The sequence below is a fragment of the Eucalyptus grandis genome, chromosome 7, assembly GCF_016545825.1.
Source record: "Eucalyptus grandis isolate ANBG69807.140 chromosome 7, ASM1654582v1, whole genome shotgun sequence".
NCBI classification, from domain to species: Eukaryota; Viridiplantae; Streptophyta; class Magnoliopsida; order Myrtales; family Myrtaceae; genus Eucalyptus; species Eucalyptus grandis.
Genome location: NC_052618.1, coordinates 4,706,793 through 4,722,796, shown reverse-complemented (window position 1 = coordinate 4,722,796; position 16,004 = coordinate 4,706,793). Strand labels below are relative to the sequence as shown.

At 41.1% G+C, this 16,004-nt stretch overlaps 2 pseudogenes; one reads left to right on the top strand and one right to left on the bottom strand.

Annotated features, from left to right (window-relative positions):
• Positions 1-218: 218 nt before the first annotated feature.
• LOC120295763 lies at positions 219-2,622 on the bottom strand (annotated as a pseudogene).
• A 1,143-nt stretch (positions 2,623-3,765) lies between these two features.
• Positions 3,766-6,445, top strand: LOC104454816 (annotated as a pseudogene).
• Positions 6,446-16,004: the final 9,559 nt, after the last annotated feature.

The window sequence follows — 16,004 nt, the reverse complement described above, 5'->3', positions numbered from 1 at the left end:
AGAGATAAGTAACTGCAATTCTAATATGCTATGGGGATGTAGATGTACGAATAGCTGTAAATGACATTTCAATCTTTGCATGTGTCTCCCCAAATAACCTTTTCAAAACTTCATAACCCAGATCCGGGACTCAAAACTCAAATAAGTTATAGATTGAAAATGAATCAAAGAAACATAAGAGCAACGGCATAATGTTAGATGCATTTATAACACTTTGCTTAATACTTTAGACCATTGGTAGTAGCGTTGGTCTCTGCATGTGCATGTAATAAATAAACTTTGCAAGTAGGCTGTAGATGAAGATAGGGGAGGAGATGAGTGACGAGGTGATAAAACTTTTCTGCTCTCGAAGTCAGATACCGATGCTGCGCTTCATGGTTGGCTATAATTTGAGATGCATCAGTCTCCCTTATTCCTAGGTCCATCTAAACGAGCCAAGCCTGAGAAGAAATCAAAGGTTAGAGGAAATTAAATAGAGAAATATTCTAGCCTAAAAGAAACAATGCAATCCCTTGAAGAGACAATTTATTGAGCGAGGTACCTTCAGATAATCCACGAATGCAGGGTATCAAACGGCATGCATGTGTTGACTAGACTTAAACCTGGTCCATATGACTATTGGTGAGAAGAATCTCAACAATTCGCCCGTTAGATTTCCACCCCATGGTAAAAGCTGCATAAAGTGGTGTTCAGCTGAAACGTCCAAAAAGGACAGGAAAAAAACTAAAAACTCTTTGAATGTTACTATAAAACACAACAAACAATTGACATCAGCATACTCGAGACCTAAAGACATAAGGCCTTCGTAGCACTTATCTTTGTATTCTTTGTGCTTGACAACGTCATATAGAAGGTTAAGGTCCCTGCAAACAATATATCAGGGCAGATCAGGAAGCCTTATATACAGAAATCAAAGTTAATATAGGATTTAAGGGCGATGGGCAGCATTCAGCACCAAGGAGCATTACATATCTCAAGCCAAGAAGGATATCATTTATTATTATTTTTCTATATTCAACTATTATAAAAGAAAATTGAAATGCATCACTCCTGTTTTGAGAAATTTAATGTCGTTGAAATACTTATTGCGCATCTTAACAACAAAAGTATACACTCCAAGATTCTAGCTGCTCATCAAGCAGCATTACATATCTCAAGCCATATCTCAAGCCGGAAGTTCACTATTGCACATCTAGCTTGACAAACACTGTCCAGTACACTACGCCATGCCAGTAGGTACTAGATAGCTAGACGTCAAATGCGTGACTGTTCAAAGCTTCTGCAAAAGTCAGCTCGTGACACTCAAGCAGAACAGCTACACCGCAACCCATTTCAACTGTTCAACACTTTCTTTTATCAGAAAGGTGCTAGCAGGTAATTTCAGCAGAAAAGCACGCATGGCCACTAATTGGCTTGCTACACATGGATATCACATGCACATGCACATGAAAATTTGCTCGAGACATACAGTTGACCATAGAGCACATGCAAAGTTGCTGAGCACATATAGTTGACCATAGAGCAAGCAACTGCTGTCATTTTCATCAACTCGCGTTGTTTCTTACAACAAGGAATAAGTTAGAAAACAAGAACAAAGAATTATTCTTACAGAACAACTATAATTGTCCTTACAGAACAACTATAATTGTCTCGGCAGCAGTGAAAAAGTTGGCATAGAATATAGGCAGATCATATTCTGGTTCTGGAAACACAGCAAAATGCAAAACCTGCATAGAGTATCTTCAGAAGAACAAAATGAGGCAGCTAAACATCATAGCAAAATAATGTTTCAAGTAAATGTACTTGAACAACCAATTCCTCCATCAGCACAAGTGGCAAATCTAACTAGAGGAAAAGCTTTACACAGAAAATACTATCTTCCGAAAACATGAAAGTTTCAGAGGATCAATTAATTCTACACTTAATTCAAAAACTATCAAGTTCGTACACCCATATGTTACCAACGTACCTAAAGTTCTAATAGCAAAAGAAGTGAAGCCATAGTACTGATTAAGCACAACCGTCCTCGCTCTCGAGGAAATTTCCTCCGACCATCATGGTCAACTTACAGGGGCTTTTTTTGGAGCTACAGACTGGAATTAGCAGCTAGTTCTGCTTAAAAACCATAAATTTAAGCTGTCTGTCTTGATTCTGTAGACTGATTCCTCATAATTTATTTGCTTTTGCTGTAACTTCTGTTTGGAGAAGCTTAGAGAAACTAAATTTCGAGTGGCAAAGATATTTGACAATCATAACTGCAGTCCCTTCCTCCCTTGAATGCTTAAACTTCGAAGCAACCTTATTTTCGGCACTTCATACGGCAACAACTCGGTCTCTGTTTTGTCAGCCAGTGGCTTCATGGAGCCGAACCTTTACTAAGGACACGAAGAAGGACAAGCCTTGATTAACCAACCAAACGGCAAATAAAACCACCACACCTGCAGAGGAGAAGGAGCCATGCGAGTGTGGAGCCAGAGCGAATTGGACGAACTGCCGGTACGACAGGGCGGAGACGCGAACGGACGGCCTCCTCCTCCGCCAAGGGAGGGCGGCGGCAGCGGCAATGGCGGATGAGGAGCGCTGGAGAGCGAAGGAGAAGGCGGTGGAGGAAGCGTACTCCATCCAGAGCTAGTGTGCCGTCATCACCATAAATGGACTTGCAGTTGGACTCACTTAGGGTGCAAATGACAAAATTTCTGAAACAGAAATTAATTTCTAGCTAGAAATTGAGTTATTCCCTGGACAAGTTTTTAAGCAAAGAAACCCGTTTGATAACGATTCTATTTCTGAATTAGAAGTCCGTTTGATAATAGAATAAAATTTCTATTTTTAAGAATAAAAATTGATTATATTACAACATAGGAAATCCTCAAATACAAAATAATAATTGAAATAATAGTAATGCATTACAAAAGTTGAAAATACAATTTCATGGAATTTCCAGGTTTGATAACAATTCAAAATTTTTATTTTTGAAATAGAAATCTATTTGATAACAGAATAAAATTTCTATTTCTAGGAATAGAAATTGATTAGATTACAACATAAAAAATCCTTAAATACAAAATAATAGTCAAAATAATAGTAATACATTACAAAAGTTGAAAATACAATTTCATGGAATTTCCGCCATATTATTATCTCTTGCTATTTTATTGGCAATTGTTTTCCTAAGCATATTTATTTGGTTTCCCTCCTCGGTCAATGTATCGTATAAATACCACACACCTTCAGATTATGCGGTGTAAGCACAGTCGCTCGACTTTGGCATAACTCCAAAAATACCACCTGTGCTCAAACAGAAACACCAAATTTTCTCAAACTTCCTCAGTAACTAATCATCGGATAAAACTGACAATAAAAAAACTAATAAGATATATCTAGTTTTAAGTATGGCTTATCCAGTGCTTAGTTTAAATATAGCTCACGGAAAAGGTATCTAACAATATATCTTATCATCGGATTACTTACTCGTGAGTTACAAATTATGGATATTACTTGCATATCAACTTAGTTAAAGATAAATACTTATGATTTTCAGATTTGTTTCTCTGCTCAGGGATGACCCAAAACATAACCCAATCTTATCAAGTGTGGCAGGAACCGAAGAAAATAAGAACCGAGAAACCCTCGGCATCTCATTCTATGGATGCTTTTTCAAACCACTCATCAATCACTTTTCCTCCTGAGATCTCGCTTACGTAACTCAATTTACAGCTTGCGCTAAAAGAGACATTAATCTGGATATTAATAGTGTCACGAACAATGCCTGGTTCTACGGACACAATGCTAGCTCTGACTGAAGAAGAAGGTAGAATGGTACGCGAGACTAGTGTGAGATGGTACCACGGCCAAAACTTCATCTGCTTCAGGGAATTTCGAAAGACGATTCTCAAAGTACGAGAAATCCGCCTAATCTGGCTAAGCCAAACTGATGGTCAAAGTTCCTGGCTAAACCTCGATGTCGCGGGGACATTCTATCCGGATCATGCATGTAGCCAACACAAAAACTTCACATATAGTGATTGACTGACAAATTAAACGAAGCCTTGCGTTGCTACTCAAATCAACAGGCAATAGAGAGTTGGTTACAGGAAATATAGGAGCATTTAAATGCATGTAGCTGTATTTTCAAACTCTTGCACCATATTTGTAGATCAAGCAGGCACAACGTATTAAAACTTGTGGGTTGGCTTTTTTTGGAATTGGTGATTACCCCTTTTAGTTCCCTTCTCAAATGCTTATGGGTTGGTTTTCAGTTTTGATCCAGATTGCATTGGCTATCACTGTTGAAATAGCTATTTGGAGAGTGTAGTATTGTTTGGATGGAATTTTGCACTTGAATTGGGTTTCTTCGATAACGTGAAGTTGTGGATTTGGGTATCAGGGAAGCCTGAGGCCGATGTCGTGGTCATTGGAAGTGGTATCGCTGATCTCTGTTGTGCTGGGCTTCTTGCCAGATACAACCAAGACGTGCTTGTTCTGGAGAGCAAGGACCAACCAGGAGGTGCTGCTTACGCGTTCGACATCAAGGGGTACAAGTTCGACTCCGGTCCTTCGCTGTTTTCTGGCTTCCAATCTAGGGATCCTCAGGTGAATCCTCTTGCACAGGTAATCTGATTTCCATCACTCTAAGTTGCCCGATTTTGTCTTTAGCATGAATCAAGTGCAGATTGTTTATGTTTATATGGTCACTTTTCCATTGGTATACTCTGGTGTTGTTTTCGCCTCTGGATGATATTAATAGATAACGGCATTTCTCATGTATCAGGTGTTAGATGCATTAGGAGAGTCTGTTCCGTGTGCTAACTGTGACTCCTGGATGGTGTACATACCAGAAGGTGAATTTTTTTTCACGTATTGGTCCAATAGAGTTTTTCAAGGTGGATCCTTCTTTTCCCTGTGGTTTTGTATATCTATAGCATCATCCCTTGGACTTATCTTTAGCACATCTATGAATATATGAATGTTGTATCAGTTTTAAAAATGTTACTGGACCAATTGCCAAATTCATCTGTCGAATTGAAGATTGGACAGAATGGTCTCATTTATCATGTTCTGCTTAATATGAAACAGATATGCGGATAGCCAGACAGCTGAGCCCAAGTTAGTTTAAATCCAATGGTGCTCAGTTGTCGAGGATATGGATGCTAACGTGGAAAAAGCCGGTCATCCCTTTTTTGATAGACAATAAGGCAGCTTAATACAGAGTCCTTAATGCCAAGACGATTTATGATGCAAGGCATCGTGGTGCGAATATCAAGGGGAAAGAATGTCTTTGCATAGATTTCCCAGATGACGCTAAGTGTCTGGCGTCAGCTGAACAGAATTAACTTAAACAACGGAAATGGTTTCTGTGGCAAAAGACGATTACCAAGCTGTTATGACGAAAGCATTCATTGAGTAGACTGCCAAGGCCGAGAATGTGAAGATTGTCATTTATCTTAGGTACACTGAAGAAATGAACATGCATAACCTAGATAACTTATGAAGGAACTTTTAGATACATGTAGTGGCAGGAAAACTCTTTGTTTGAGGTAGAGAAGTCTTGTCTGGATTGAACATTACCTCATGAAAGTCTTGACAGATCTCCAGTCAAATTCAGGGAGCGTCGTAATCAGCCTCCTAGGCCGAATTGGATATATTACAAACTCAGGGAACATTCAAAAGAGACCGCTGTTTACATAGAATTGACTACTATTCTAAAGAGAAAAACAGTAATATTGCTTCATATGTTCTTGTAAGAATTTATGTGGGTCCACTGATGGCAATTTGTGAGCCTGGTAATATTGTCTCTGTAGTTCTTGCCCATGATGTTTTAAATTTTATAGTATGTTCTGCTTATGCTTTTAATTAAATCTTAATCCAGGACCTCGAGAAGTATGCAAGTCAAAATGCCGTGCAAGAATGGAAAAGCTCATGGTATCTCCTGTTCTATTCTGTCTCATTTGTAAAGAAAGAACAAGATGGCTTTGTAGATTTAATGAGCAAAAGAAGATTTTACAACGCCTTATAAGCAAAAGTACTCATTATTGACGTTGACCCCCCTATGAGAAGTTAAAGTAAATTGGAACCTCTGAATCTAGTGCTTGTTTTATGATTTATCAGTGACCATTATGATATAACGGTACTCTTACTCTACATTTTATCTGTAATGAACGTGTTTGTTTAAATTTGAAGTATGGGCATCTTTTTCTGTTGGTTTGCTGCTATTCATCTTTTCTTACGTAATATGAATTTGCAGGATGCAGTGCTTCCAATGTCTGCAGCTGTGATGGCTCTACCTCCTCAATCTGCTCGTGGTGATTTGGGTGTCCTTTCCACCACTGCTCCTAGATGTGCTCCTTTCTTGTTGAAATCTTTATCCAAATGGGACCTCAGGGTGCTATTGGTGCGACAAAGCTTCTTAGACCCTTCTCAGAAGTCATTGATTCACTGGAACTAAAAGATCCTTTTATAAGGAATTGGGTGGACCTTCTTGCCTTTCTTCTTGCTGGGGTGAAATCTAATGGTATACTCTCAGCAGAGATGGTAACGATGATGTTTTTAAATATTGAAAAGCTCCTAAGATTGGTCATTGTTATCCTTGGGATGTCCATATTCTCTTTCACGAACTTATTTGATACGTGTTCAGCTTGTGTAACTAATTCCGTGAGAATAACTGATTCCTGTTGTAACAGTATATGAAATGATTGGCCCTTGTCTTCTTTTGAGAGTATTTTCTGGTATTTAATTAGATTATGGTCGATTGATTTGCAAACTTTAAAACCTTAAAGCATGCACCATGTTGCTGAGTAATTTAAATCTTTAGCCACTTGATAAAATTTTAGAAGTTCAGTATCTGTCATTGAATAATTTAGGAGGATAGTTAATCATTTAGAGATTTTATATTCTACCACATTATGCAGTGTTGTGAGTTGCTTTCAGATCTTGTTTATTATCTTGCAGAAACTACAACTCTAGCAACTTCTTTAGTAAATAAACGATGGGGTGGTCCCCTCTATCTTTTAAAGACCACTGCAGGTGCGCATTGGCTTTGGCCACCGCCAGTTTGCCGTGGCCGGCTGATCCCCGACCCTAGGATTGTGCCGCGGTCTGCCTTATAACGACCCGGGCTCCACTGTGTAATATTGTCCGTTTTGGACACTGAGTCCTCATGGCTTCAAAACGCATCACATAGGTTAGAGGGGCCAAAGCCATTATAAACTAGCCCAGGACTCCCTCCCTAGGCGATGTGGGATAGGGACCCCTTTCTTGGGCATGTTTGGGGACCGAGGTGTGGACGCACCGCCATCCCTCCTCCCTGTGCACCACCGCTCGAGCCGTCACACTCTCCCCTCCTTGGGAGCACAGCGCCCTCACTGTGGCCCCACATGCGGTCGGGAGTCGGCTCTAATACCATTTGTAATGACCGGGGCCCCACTGTATGATATTGTCCACTTTGGACACTGAATTCTCATGGCTTTAAAACGCATCACACAGATTAGAGGAGCCAAAGCCATTATAAACTGGCCTAAGACTCCCTCCCTAGTTGATGTGGGACAGGGACCCCTTCCTTGCGCACGTTTGGGGACCGAGGTGCGGACGCACCGCCATCCCTCCTTCCCGCGCACTGCCGCTCGAGCCCTCACATGGCCTGCCTCTGTTCCTACCAATTTGCTTCTGTACGTCGCTCCGTTGCAGAGGTGTGCGCGACGTGGGGGAAGAAGAAGACCAATGCACGGGTCGGGCTTGAGGGTGCAGGAGATGGGCTGCTTGTGCAAGGGAAAAGAAAGAGAAAAAGGGGTGGGCCGGGTCTAGCTGAGAAAAGAAATAAGGGGCCGGGTCGACCAGGCTCGAATTCGGCTTTGTTTTTTCTAAATTTTTTATTTTTTATTTTTATAACTAACTCTTTTTAAATTTTTTTAATTAAACTATTTTTTATATTTACTATAAATTCTAGTTATATTAATGCAAATGCTTCAAATGCCTATGTGCTATGCATTTTTAATGATTTAAATTGTTTTAGGAATTAAAAATGAATCCCTAATTTTTTATGCAATTAAACCCTAAAGTGATAGCTAAAACTTATGTGCCCATAAACAATTATTTAAAAAAAAAATAATTTTCAAATAATTCATTTTTTGCAAAACAAATGAACTATTAGTATTGTGTACAATATGAAAACCAGTAGCTACATGTGTGATTTGTTTGTTTTGTGGGACATCCTAAAATTCGAGCCCTCTGAGGGACGAGTGAAGGTGAATTTCGTCAATGCATTGTTGGTTGATCTCACTCGGAATTGATCACTCTTGAGATACTGATCTTGAGAGGAAAGACTAATGAGGACAGAACTTGTATGACTAAAGGACTCGATCTGGGAAAATGACTTGACTGTGAGATTTGCGTGAGGACGATCCTATAGATAAGCAGGCTGATTCTAAGGACGACTAGAAGTCGATTTGCGGACATAACATAATGGAATAGCAGGTGATTCCGTTTACCGTTATTGAACCCGCTAATGACCCTATGTCGATCCTCAGTGATCGTGTACTTTAAAATAAGAATCTATCCTCCGTATTTCATGCAGTCAAGGACGTCTATGTGTCGAGATATTTTGAACGTGGTTTGGCATGAGTCGGTCATGCATGAATCCTCACAGCCACCTGTCAGTCTAAGTTGTACCCGAAATGGCATTGGGTGAAATTGACATGGCAAGAGAACTTAGGATTGGACTTCGAATTATTGAGAATGTCCGGGACGGACTTTGAATGAAGCTACATCAAACAGTTGATAGAGTCAGTTAAGCCGGGCAATTGGAAAAGGGATTTTCGAACCGAGGAAGCAAGCACATGAGGACGTGGGCCGGGCCAAGTCTTGTGGGCCTTAGGCCCAAGGTGGACAGCCATCATGGTGGGCCTAAGGAAATCAAATGAGCCCATTGCGCCTAAACCAACTATTCATCTTTCAAAGCCCATGGTCCAACTTTGAGCCCAATCAAGCCTAATAAATTACTAAGCCCATTTATTAGGCCCATCCACCAATTTCAGCCCAAGGATAGAATGGTAATTGTGCAATGTGAAATGACGAAATTGCCCCCTAGTTGTAGGGAGAAAAAGGCTAGAGAAGAGAGAGAAGATGATGTCATCATGCATGGGGAATTGAAGTAGCCATTTAATGGCCTTAATGAGATGTGCTCTCAGCCCTCACTTCATTCTCTCTCTCCCCCATTTGGCCTCAAAATGGATGAGCTCCTCTCTCCCTCGTTCTCCCTCTCTTCCAGTTTCTGCTCCAGCTGACCTTTCGGTGAAGAATTGAGTCAAAAGTGGTCTTTCCGGATGAATTAGCCAACGAGCCATCTATCACCATGACCAGGAGAGACATATCGTTCCAACGAGCCTGATTTCGTCCTGAACGGAGCCGTCGTCCGTCTTGTAGGGCCGTCACAAGATGCTGGTCGTCGGTCCATCGGTCCGCTTGCAGCCTGCACTGTTTTTCTTCATTTTTCTCCCATTCTAACCATTCCTTTGCCCATTCCATCCACCCACAAGATCCCCAAGACCCTTGACAGCCACCAATTGCCGACCAACCCCCTTGCCGAAGCTCGGCCAAGCCATTCAACTTAGTTTATCCTCCGGCAAGGCTGTTTTTCAATGTTTTCAGTGGGAGTTCGAGCTGTGGTTGCTGTGTTGAGCTTGGGACCACCTTGGATTATTGTGGTAGAGGTCCTGGTGCGTAGCCACCTTCGTCACCGCTGTGTCGGTGCCTCTGGCCCGCTTAACGGGTGAGTTTATCTCCTAATCATTTGATTAGTGCCTAAATTATTCTTAGGGTTGGTTTAGTTAGATTTAATTCTAGTTTAAGTGATTTAATTAAGTTGTATTAGTCTTAAGATGTGTGGTTAGATTAATGACTAAGATTAGTTTAGCTTAATTTTACTTTATTAGCTTAATGATGCTTATGTGGTTAATTAAGCATGTTTATCTTAATTGATTGGTTTCCTTAATTTAATTATTGTTTTAATGATTTCTGAATTTAATTTATGGTTTATTAAATTCTAGAAATTTACTGTTCATGTGACACTATTCATAAATTATTGTTCACGTGCACTGTTCACGAGTATTGTTCACCGAGTACTGTTCATGTGCACTGTTTATCTAGAATGCGAAAAGTGTCTAAAATTCATGTGTGTTGATTCTATGAAGTGATTTGATGTGTTATTACATAAACATCTGCATGAAATGTATGTTTTTCACAAAAAAGGGAAAAAGGGTTGTCCAAGGGACAAGGGAGATGGACCGTTTTTATAAAAAAAAGTGAGTTGTGTTGAGAAAACCAATCAGTTTTGAGTCAGTAAAGAACTAAGTGCTACATGATACTAAAATCTCATGTGAGCCACCTCTAGTACCTTGTACCATTGCTTATTGTAGTCAAGGTTTAAGTGCTACATGGTGACTTAAGTTATATGGGAGCCACCTCTAGAAGCCTTGTAGTATTGTCATGCATAGTATAGGGGCTAAGTGCTACATGATAGTGAGATTTTGTGTAAGTTACTTCTAGAACATTATACTAGTGCTTTTTGTGGCCAAGAACTAAGTTCTACACGACAGCATGACTGCGTGGGAGCCACCTCTAGTAACTTGAGTTATTGCTTATCATAGTCGAGAACTAAGTGCTACACGACAGCATGACTGTGTGGGAGCCACTTCTAGTAACTTGAACTATGACTGATTGAGGTTAGGGACTAAGTGCCACACAATATTGGAACTTCGTGAGGAGAGGGCACCTCTAGAACCTTGAGTTTGGTATTGAGCATTGAGTCAGATTATTGAGTGAGATAGTTGGGCCTTATTATGGGGTAAAATTGTGTGGCATGGAATGTGACGTGTTATAACGATTTTATCTTATAATCGGGATTCGTGTGATAGATTAATGTGTGATAGGTGGCACACTAAAGTGCAAGAATGCATGTGAATCATTGCATTGTTGATTTCGATCATACATGAGTCAAGCACATTGTTTATGGCACGCATCGATAACGTGCAGGGTGTGGCAATGGCCAGGTGAGATCGCTTATGACACGACTCGTATGTGATTGATGAACTACACCATCTAATGGCCATGTGCTTTGCGTGTATCGTGCTGAGTTATAATGTGCAGGGTATGGCATATCAGGTAAGGTTGCATGTGAACCGACCATTGATTGTTGGCTATTAGTTGTGGTTTGTTTGAGGGGAGGTTTTAGAGAGATACCCCGAGTTGAGTTGGTGTACTAACCGGGGCTTAGGGGTGGAGCTCGTTGAGATTTATATCTCACTAGTTATTGAATAACCATTTTCAAGTCCCTAGTGTGAAGAGCTATAAGCTTGAAGCAGAAGGATCAGGAGCATAGGTGGCTTAGGGCGCGTTTGGTAACGATTCTGTTCCCAGGAGCTGATTCGATCGGGCCGATTCTTTTTTATTCTGTTCCGGAAACCGATTCTAAGCATTTTAAGCCGTTTGGTAATTGTCCAAAATTTCTGATTACGGAATAGAATTGCGTTTGGTACCGTGTTCATTAATTCTGTTCCAAATCAATTTCTTTTAATTTTTAAATAATTTTTTTACTTTTTTTCTTTGTTTTCTTTTCTTTTCATTTTCCTTTTTTTTTCTTTTCTTTTTTTTTTTTTCCTTTTTTTTTTCTTTTCTTTTTCTCATCTTCTTCTTCTTCTTCGGCCGGTCGCCGGACCGGCGACTAGCCGACGAGGGCCGGCGACCTCACCGGAGCGTCGCCGACCCTCGGCGAGGCGGGCCCTCGTCGGCCGAGCCTCGCCGGCGGCCGGCGAGGCTCGCCCTAGCCCCGCCGAGGCTCGGCCGAGCCGGATCTAGCGAGGCCGAGCCCCACCGATGGCCGAGCCGACCTCGTCGGGGCCGGGCGGGGCGAGCTGCTGTGCCACCGGCGGGGCCGGGCGAGCCTCGCCCGGCCACCGGTGGGGCCGGGCGAGCCTCGCCCGGCCACCGGTGGGGGCTGGGCGTCGCGAGGCTCGCCCGGCCCCTCGCCCGATCCGCGAGGCCCGCCCGGCCACCGGCGAGGCCCGCCCGGCCACCGGCGAGGCTCGGCCTCGCCGGATCTGGGAGGCCGAGCCTCGCCGGTGGCCGGGCAAGCCTTTGGCGAGCTCGCCGGACCGGCGGCCGGCGGCGGACGGCGGTGGCGGCGGCCGGCGGTGGCGGCGGGCGGCGGCCGGCAGCGGCGGCGGTCGGCGGTGGCGGCGGCCGGCGGTGGCGGACGATGGCGGGCGGTGGCGGGCGATGGTGGATGGCGGTCGCAAGATGGCCGAAGGAAGAAGAAAATTTATTGATTTTGATTCTCAAATTCGTTCCACGAACAAGAATCAACTTTTTTATTCTTGATTCTATTCCCAATCTGTTCCCGGGAACAAATTTGTTCCCGAGAACAAAAAATTTACCAAACGCGATTCTAGGCCGAAACGATTCGGGAACAAAGAATCGGAATTTGGCACTTGTTTGGATGGTTACCAAACAGGCCCTTAGTAGTTCTTTATGACATAAATCTTATGTATAAGTTTGAAGTGTTTATAAAAGTGTATTTGATTTGAAATTGGTTGTCTTGCTTTTCTATCCCATGTATGTCGTTATTAGGGGATTAGTTAATTTGCTTCCGCGTGTGCAACAAAATAAAAAGGGTCGGCGATAAGTTCTGGGAATGTCGCGAAATTCTATCGACCACTGAGGGTTGTGCGTGCACTCGAGGTTCGAAGCGTGACATTTTGCATTATATATAGATGTGTTAAAATGAGTCTTAAACCAATATATGATCCATTTAAATCATAAATGTGTAATATATGAGACATTTATATTTTCAAAAGACTAGTTAAATGGGTTTAAAAATTGAAAAATTAATATAAACGGGTCTTAAATGGGTGGGACTTAGAAGCTAGAACCCATTTCCAATTCAAGCCTTGCACTCTCTCTTTCCCTCTTTAACTTTATAAAAATATTTGTATAAAAATTGAAATTATAATTACTTTTTGTATTTCTTTTTTCTTTCCTTTTTTTTTCCTTTCTTCTTCCTCCTTAGTCCTTCCTTAGCTAGTGTTTGGCACAATGACAACCTGTGATCAACTAGGTGAGGCTCAAGCTTGCTGGCCTTAGATGAGCTCAAGGTCGCCAATGATCGGCGAGGCTTGACTCTTGCTGATCTAGCAAGCTCAAGTTTACTGGCATCAAGCGAGCTCGAGCTCGCAAATCTGGTGAGGCAAAAGCCTCACTAATGACTAGTGAGGCTTGAGCAAGGCTTGAGCAAGGCTTGAGCAAGGCTTGAACCTTGAGCTCGCTTATGGCTAGTTGTCGGCTTATTGTCAATGGTCAGCCAAAGAAGAAGAAAAAGAAAAAAGAAAAATGTAAAAATTCGATTTAAAAAAAAAATAGATTTTCAAAAAATAAAACTAATTAAAAATTCTATTTTTAATATAAAAATATTAAATAGGAGTCAAGGAAAATTTAATCATATTTTTCTTACCAAATGGCAAAAAATATTTTTAATTTATTTTCAAATTTCAGGCAAAAACCAAAAAAATATTGTAATTTTCCTAAAAAATATTTATTGGAAAATATTTAGGAAACAAACCTTTTTTTTTTAAATTGCACACTAATTTATATTGCATGAAAGTGTTTTAGCAATACCATTTTTTTTTTTAAATATCATAATAAATAAGCTTTCTTAGGTTTACTTAAATGGTTTGGGTTGGGTAAGGTTGGGTCGGGAATGAGTCAAAAATTGTATATTAGGATAAATTGATCATAAACGTGTTAAATAGGTCGATTTGAGTTGAATCATTTGTGATTGACCCAAACCCGAGCTGACCCAACCTGCTTGATAGATCTAGTTATGTACAAAAACAAGCATGCCACTGAGTCTATTAGTCCTTAAGAAACCATATCCCAAAAGATTTAAATCTCAATTATTCATCTAAAACTTTCGAAATTTCTACACATGAGTGATATCATCACCCATAAAATTGAGTTTAATGGCATTTCTATAACTACTTTAAATTAAAGGGAGCAAATAGTCAATTTCTAAGTCTTGAGAGTATTTTAAATTATTTTTTGAACCTATGATTATTTTGGTTACTGTCATGAGATTGGCCCGAGGTGGACCGAGCCAGCCGTGGCGAGGGACGAAATACTTTATTTCTTATGTTAAAGATAATTTTGATATTTCTTTTTGGTTATCTAAATCTCTCGAAATTGTACACATATTACATGTGGATTGTATGTAAATTGCCATTTGATTGTGCATAATCTTGATTTAGATATTATCTTAAAATGGTAATCTAACAAAACTTATAAATAAGATGGTGTATATACATCAAAATATATACAAATTTCATATTTCCTTTTTCCATTTTTATTATTTTTAACTTGTTACGGATGTTTAACACTTTCTATAAGATATTTTCACGTACTAAAGATAATTATGATATTTTGTATAAATTATTCGTGTCTTTTAAGATTGTATGTATATTGCACATATATTGCCATTTGATTATGCATAATCTTAATTGACATATGATCGTAAAATAGTTATCTAATAAAGTCTGTAAATATATTGTATTCTTCATTACTATATACATTGAAATATATACAAATTTCATTTGCCATCCTTCTTCACGTGGGCGTCGAGCCTTCTCGTTTCCTTGGTAAAGATCTCATCCATGGGCTTAGCACTTCCACAAGCATTGGCCGAGTTCTTAGGAGATGGTGATAGCAACACGAGGATCATGAGGGAAAGGGTGAGCATAGACTTGATCCCCACCGTCGAGATCGCGAAGATCGCCTTCTTGATTGAATCAAGTGGAAGGTGATTTTTTTTGTAGGAGAAGATTTGGAGAGTTTTTGCCTTTGGATGGTGATGTTGCACGTATATTTAAAGACCAGCGTTAGATGAAGAAGAAGCGGTTGGGGAATTCTCCGATGCAATTGATTTTAGTTCAACAAAAAATTGCCTTTCGCTCGATTCGATCAAGAAGGCAATCTTCACAATGTCGATAGCTGGGATCAAGTCCGCACTGGCCCTTTCCCTCACAATTCTTGTGTTGTTGTCTCGATGTCCAGAGAGCTTGGCTAGCGTTCGTGGAAGTGCTGAGCCCCTTGATGACATCTTTAGTTAGGAAACGTAAAAGCTCGATGTCCACATGAAGAAGGTTGGCAGTGGAGTTGGCGGTGGGGGTGGCGATGGCGGGGGTGCTGGTGGCGCTAGTTACGCATGTGGTGGTATTGTCTATTAGTACATGTGGGTGTCGGTGGGCATAAGCCTAGCAATGAGACTCAAACGTCCTCAACCATCGAACCTCGCCCATCGTCGCTTGCCTCGATCGTTTGGGCGAGGTTTGATGGTTGAGGACCTTTCAGTCCTGTTGCTAGGCTTATGCCCACTGGTACCCACATGTACTAGATATACAATATTGCCACCTGCGTAACTAGCGTCGCCACCACTGCCACCACTGCCTTCGCCATTGCCATCACCACCCCCACTGCCACCCTTTTCACGTGGATGTCAAGCTTTCTTATTTCTTGGCTAAAGGTCTCATTTGCAGGTTCAATACGTCCAAGAGTGCTAGCTGAACTCTCAAGAGATGAAGACAGTAACAGGAGGATCGAGAGGGAAAGGGCGAGCATGAACCTGATCTCACCATCGAGATCACGGAGATCGTCTTCTTGATCAAATCGGGCGAAGGTGATATTTCTCATAGGATAACGTCCGAAGGGTTTTTGTCTTTGGATGGTGATGTTGCACGTATACTTAAAGACCAACGTTATATGAGGAAGAAACAGTTGGGAAATTCTTTGATGCAATTGACTTTAGTTGGACAAACGTTAGACAAGATTCTCCAATGCACGTATATTTTTGGCAAGGGTTGGCGATCGAGGTCTAGGCATGTTGGCTACTAAAGGAAGCCCTTCAATCACGACCTTGCTTCCTAGTTCTCGATCCCTCTCACTCTCTCGATTTCTCTCCCTAGTCC